Consider the following 6,250-nt stretch of genomic DNA (forward strand, 5'->3'; position numbering starts at 1 on the left):
GCAAAGAGTCAGACACGACTGAGCAACTGAACTGAACTGAAAACCTCCAGAACTACAGAAAGTCTGGGTTTGGTTCAGCTGATTGTTGTTTTTTCTAAGAATACATCCTTACAGGTCATTCATATTAAATATCTCATTCAGGAATACTCAAATGTGTCTCCAAGAAAAAAAAAATCTGTTCCCTCAGCAAGCCATGTGTCTCAGCACTGGGCTCTGTCTCCACAGGACACCAAATTGGTCAGAGGCATCTACTGAAACAAAACCCAGTCAAACCAGTTGTTTGGCATTATGCAAGGCAAGTACAAATAAACTAGAAAGCAGATGGTGGCCAAAAGAAGGGAAGACAGCACGCTTGCATAATCTGTGTGTCCTGGTCTGTGCCTGTGAGAGGTGTGAGGCAGCTTAAAAGCTCCAGGTAGTCTGACCAGTTTCCCCATCAAGGCGATGATGATTTGCCACCAGAGAAGTCCTTCAAAGTCTTTGGAGTGCTCCCACAGTAGGAAAAGACTCTCTCTGGGTGATTACCCAGGAAGTAACCATCAATATTTTCATCTTTATCCCAGATTTGGAGCCTAAAACAGTCTTTTGTTTTGATATTTTATGATATTAGAGACTTCTCAAAGGTGCTAATATGCAAACCCTGGACAGTCAGGAGTATCTCTCAGATGGTTTCCCTCACATCCAGCTAACCACTGAAAGGGAGCCCTAATGCACATGATCCAATTGTTCATTGGTGGCCTTTGACTTTTGTCTCTTCTCTCCTCCCTTTTTCCCCCAGTTAGTACCAGACATCACTCCTCCAAATGATATATATGATTGATAAATTTGCATGCTGTTTCTTTGCAAGAGAATTATGATTCTCCTTGTGATAAATGTAAAAAAAAAAAAAAAATTCGTACCAGGTATCAATATTTTCAGCAACTTACATTCTTGAATACTGCTTTTCTTAGTAGTTTTCATGTTCCAAGAGGCAATACTATTCTCCAATCATCAATTTAACTTACACTCAATTTACTCTTCCCAGGTTTACTTTAAAGGATTTCAAACAAGTGGCATAACATTTTGCCTGTTACTTTTTCTTTTTAAAAAAAATTGTATCTAACTTGAATTTTGTCTTCTAAAGCTTCATATTCTGAACACACATCCAACTGCCTACAGTGAATATTACATATACTCCTCCTGTTGTTTTGGGGGGTCTCTATCATAAAGAAAATCTTAGTAAAAATGCAAAATAATACTTACTACCATGTTTAAATCTACTGATTTGGAACTGGCATGAAATTGTTATGCAAACACACTGCACAGATTGAGCCTCGATTTTCTCATATTGAAAGTGATTAGGTTCATTATAACTTAGAAACAGGCTCTAAGGTTCTTTCCTGCTCAAACTTCCACTTATTCTTTGTCACTCTCATGGGGCAAAGGCAGCAGGAATCTGCCAGAGACCAGAGACATCATTGAACCAAGAAAGGGAAGTGTGGCAACAAGGAAGCAGTCACAGATCCAGGTTGAGAATGATATCTGGTCCCAAGTGAGCAGCAGGTGGGGAGAGATGCTATTCCCCTATCTGCTCCTCACAGCCGCAAATGGCACGTCAATGCACAATACACATACACACGCACACACGCACACAACAGCCTCCCGGTATACACCATAATCAAGACAGACACAACATACATGAGCACTGCATGCACACTCCACCCACCACACACACACACACACACACCCCTCACAAACACCCACTCAAAGAGAACCCTCCTCCTCAGTTTCCATTTCTGAGTCTGGACTTGGAAACTGCTGAGGAGGCGGGGGTTGGGGGTGGCCAGTGAATAAGAAAACAGAAACAGGCTTTATATGGGGATCCCTCAGGAGCTCACGAGATGTCTTTTTAGGCCCGAGTGTGTGGGGTAAGAGCTGGAGTGACGCCTGGAGGTGGAATCCTCATGGAAGAAGCCGGTAGGAGAAGCAGAAACTAAGGGGGTGAGCCAAGGTTGGGGGTCGGTAGAGGATAGAGCAGCAATTAGTGCGCTCAGGACACCAGAGTGGGAAGGATCTACGTCTCGGCTCTGGGACACCCTTTACCTCACTCAGAGCCATCCTGGACCCGAAGGGAAGCTGCCGCCTGGACTGGTCAGAGCTTACCATGGCTGAGCGGATGGATGAGGGCTGAAGCCCACCCTGTGTGTGCAGGAGTAGAAGGGGTTCGCTCACCCCCAGCCACACAGCCAACCTCCCTTCTCTGCAGCAACAGCCACAAACATCCCACAAATGACCCATCTCAATGAGAGCTTTTTAACACTTGGGTTCTCAAACCTTAAGAAATTCTCCACCCTTCAATTTCTCCAAGTCAATCTCATTTGGGCATTTTATAGAAGGTCAGAAAGTTTTGCCACCTACATCAGAGACACGCAGCTTTGCTTCCCTCCTCTTCCTTTTGAAATGAAATCCAAGCCCCAGTGGTTTCACTGCCTGGGAGAAGGCTGTGCCACACACAACATCTGTAAGCAGTTAATTTTCCAAATGGGAGACGGTCACCACAGATGCAGACCTTTTAAAAATAAACACCAGAAAAATATTACTCCAGCAAAAATGCAAGCCTAGAATCCACGTGAGTGGGTGGGAGGGAGTTGGTGCTAGGACAGGATCCAGTCTGGGGAGATCAAAGCTGCACCCTAGCCTGCCCGGCTGTGCAAAAGCAAGGGAATTGGAACCACAGAACTTCAGTACAAAAAGGGATCTTTAGGGAGTACTACAGCCTCAGTATAGATGGGGAAATTAAGGTCTGGCACAGGAAGTGGGTGCTTAATCATGTTGGGACTGAAAACCAGACTGAGAGTTTCATGCTCTATAATAAGCATCATTTTTATTTGAATATTTCCAGCATTTCCTTTTTAGGAAAATAAAACTGCTCTGACTTTTATTATCAATACCTTTAACCCCTTCTTGGGCTTCCTGTGTAGCTCATCTGTAATTACACCTGTAATTCAGGAGACCCCGGTTTGATTCCTGGCTTGGTAAGTTCCCCTGGAGAAGGGATAGGCTACCCATTCCAGTATTCTTGAGCTTCCCTGGTGGTTCAAACAGTTAAGAATCCGCCTGCAATGAGGGAGACCTGGGTTTGATCCCTGGGTTGGGAAGATCCCCTGGAGGAAGACATGGCAACTCACTCCAATATTCTTGTCTGGAGGATTCCATGGGCAGAGGAGTGTGGCGGGCTGCAGTCCATGGGGTCACAAGAGTTGAACACTTCTGAGTGACTAAGCACAGCAGAGCACAACTCCTTCTTGGGGCCCATCTGGATTGGGAGAGGGGCCTCCTGTCCTGAGAATGGGCACATCCTCCCCTCCACACACACACCTCATTGTCCCTCCAGCTGCCCCGGTGAGAAGCCAGGACCCTACAGAGGCCAAGGTGAGGTGACGAGCTTCCCTCGGCAGCTGCTTCTTATCCACCTTATAGAATGAGGCAGCCACACTTGGGGATCTCGTGCCCTGAGACTGAAGAAAGTCAGATCATCATGACCAGCACGAGGTGGGAGCATCGGGGAAAGACAGGCTGGAGATCCAACTGTTCCCGCCTCCTACCAAAGCCATCCCTCTCCTCCCTCACAGGAATACGGAGCCTCTGCCGAGTGAAAACGAGGAGTGAAAACAAGGCACCAAGTCGGTCCCCACAGAGGAGAACTACCACAGAGCAGCATGCAGGACAGTGCAGCTGCTTAGGGTCGGAATGGAATGGAGGTAATCTGAGAGACAAATGGTACAATGAAAACTATATTGTTCCCGTCCAGGTGACCCCCACCCCCAACCCCCGCCCATAGTGCTATCTCGTCATACTATATCAGCTGTTGAAGACTTATTTTTAGTTTATTCATCTTATCCCTATAAGATGGTTTTCTGCAACGAGGTCTCAAAGGGCAAAAGCTGAGTTCAAAAACAAACAAACGAAAAAAGTGAAGGGAATAGATGAAAGGACTGAAGGAAAGAACTGTGGACAATGGGGGACTCCAAGCCACGGAGGTGGGGACAGAGGAGCGTCCAGACATGGTGGCCACCAGGGGGCACTGCTGCCCCATCCATGGCCCTGGGGGTAGGCGAGACTCACAGGGGTTTCTGGAAACACAGTGGGCTTCTGTCCCTCCCCCGCCCCACTTTAACTCCCAGACTTTACCTTAAAGCTTTGCGATCTCTCCTCCTGGGCCCCTGGGGTTGCCTCAGGCAACTCTGGAGGGACTCTTCCCTGTGAGCCTTTTCCTGAGAGGGGGCAACAGTAGCCTGGCCAGGGCATGTAACATGGGGATGATGGAGGCACTGGGCGGGGAGTGAAGAGGCTTCCTGGATTTGCACTCAGTTCTGTCCCCTTTGTTTGAGGCCAGGCCCCTGAGGGAGTGGGGGTAGGGAGCCACCTCTGCCTGTAGGGTAGAGACAAGCAGAGGACTTGGCAGGCCACAGGAATCCTCCTCTAGTGCTCTGAAGCTCTGTTTTCCCAACACATTCAGGAAAGGGGCACTCAGCCTGGCTCTCTCAGTCAAGTAGCAGACTCAGGGGGATCTGGACTGGTAAGCCACTGTGAACCCTAGGGGGTGGTGGTGGAGTGGGGGGACTCCCTGTGGCCAGCAGGGGCTGGGACTTGCTCTTAGGAGCAGAGAATCTGAGGCCAGGCAGTGCACGTTCCTAGGACCATTTGCAGTGACCCCTGTTCCCCTCTGTCTGGGGTCTGGCACTGTTGTCTACAATCAACGTTCACCCACGTCTGGACAGACACCCTGACAAATTCTATACCCTCCCCGGCTTCTCCATTTTCAGTTCTGCTCTTTAGACACCAAACGCTCCCATCTCTACAACCTTTCTCATATTACCTTTGCCAAGGTTGTGGCTTAGCAGATATTAGTTACACTGTAGGTCCATTGATAGGTTCTTGCAGATGACATTTGAGGGTCTGGCGCCCTTGAGACAAGAGGAGACACCAGCAGAGTCCAAGCACTGGGGGGACCCTGTGCTGTCCATCCCCAGTGGGACCCTAGGCAGTAGGCTGCTGGGGGAGATCCCCCAGCCTCAGGCTGAGTCTCAAGGAAGAGGGGGCAGGGTCTGGAATAGTAGACCAAACCATTGCGAATTTGGGAATGGCTGCTGATGCCATGGGGGATGGGGATGCGTAAGAAATTCTGGAAGTTGGGTGCTGTCCAGGCAGCCAGCCTGCCTCTGACACACCCAGTCCTCATTTGGATTTGAGCAAAGGAGAGTGGAGAGCAGGAGGAAGGCACCCAGGAGCCTGCGAGTTGTGCCTAAGCCTTTGGATCCCACATCTGAGGAACACGACTATCAGCTTTGAGCAGTGGTAGCACCGTCGCCTCTGAGGTTTAACCAAGGCACGATTGTTACTGATTGAAAACATGAGACCAAATTCCAGCCCCCTCCTCCCCACAGTGGCAGGCTGAGGCTCCACATCCATTTCCTGCCTTGGTCAGAATTGGCTGCAGAACAGGACGTGCCTGCTGATGGTGGCTCCAGCCGGGAGAGGCTGAGGAGGATAAAGACAGAGACGAATGGGGATGCCAAGGGGAATGAAGCATGGACCTAAAGAACTGATGCCCCTCCCGTCCCATCCGAGTCCTCCTGGAACCCCAGGCACATGCCAAGGGATAGTGCAGGAAGTCCCTGATGTAAGCCCACCTCGTGGTCACAATGCCATACTGCCATGATGCTGCGGGGACGGCCAGCTCCCCAGCCATCTTCCCCCCCACCCCCCAAGAAGGTGGGCTGTCCTTCCATAGCCATTTTCACCAGTCCTGTAGATGGTCAATCCAAGATACACAAGTTATTAGAGAGATCATAGCAAATGTCAGGTTTAACCAAAGCCCTCGTGCTTTGCAGTCAGGGTTCAGAGGAGTTAAGCAATCACACAGGGCTAGATCCAGTCTGCAAGTTTGACGTCTGAGTCCTAACTGAGTTCTCCTCCTCTGACCCCAGAATCTCCCAGAAGCTCTCTGCAAGAGATCAAGAAATCAGCAGCTCTGATCAAAGTACTAAAAAACTCAGCTTCCAGATTATGATAGGTGAGTTAGTCAGCGTGGGCGTTTGCAAACAAACGTAGCAACTCACCATCTCACTCAGCGTGGTCCTGAGGGCCTTGCCTCATGTAGAGCCACACGCCCACTGTCTCCCTCTCGATCCCCTCTGCTGGAAAATGAAGCCAACTTCCCTACCTCAGAGGGATGCCACCAGATTACCATCGTAAGACACAACACGCA

At 49.3% G+C, this 6,250-nt stretch overlaps 1 pseudogene; it reads left to right on the top strand.

The window, feature by feature from the left end:
• Window positions 1-5,323: 5,323 nt before the first annotated feature.
• On the top strand, window positions 5,324-5,407 carry LOC133257913 (U4 spliceosomal RNA; annotated as a pseudogene).
• Window positions 5,408-6,250: the final 843 nt, after the last annotated feature.

Source organism: Bos javanicus, chromosome 11 (genome assembly GCF_032452875.1).
Source record: "Bos javanicus breed banteng chromosome 11, ARS-OSU_banteng_1.0, whole genome shotgun sequence".
Taxonomy (NCBI): Eukaryota; Metazoa; Chordata; class Mammalia; order Artiodactyla; family Bovidae; genus Bos; species Bos javanicus.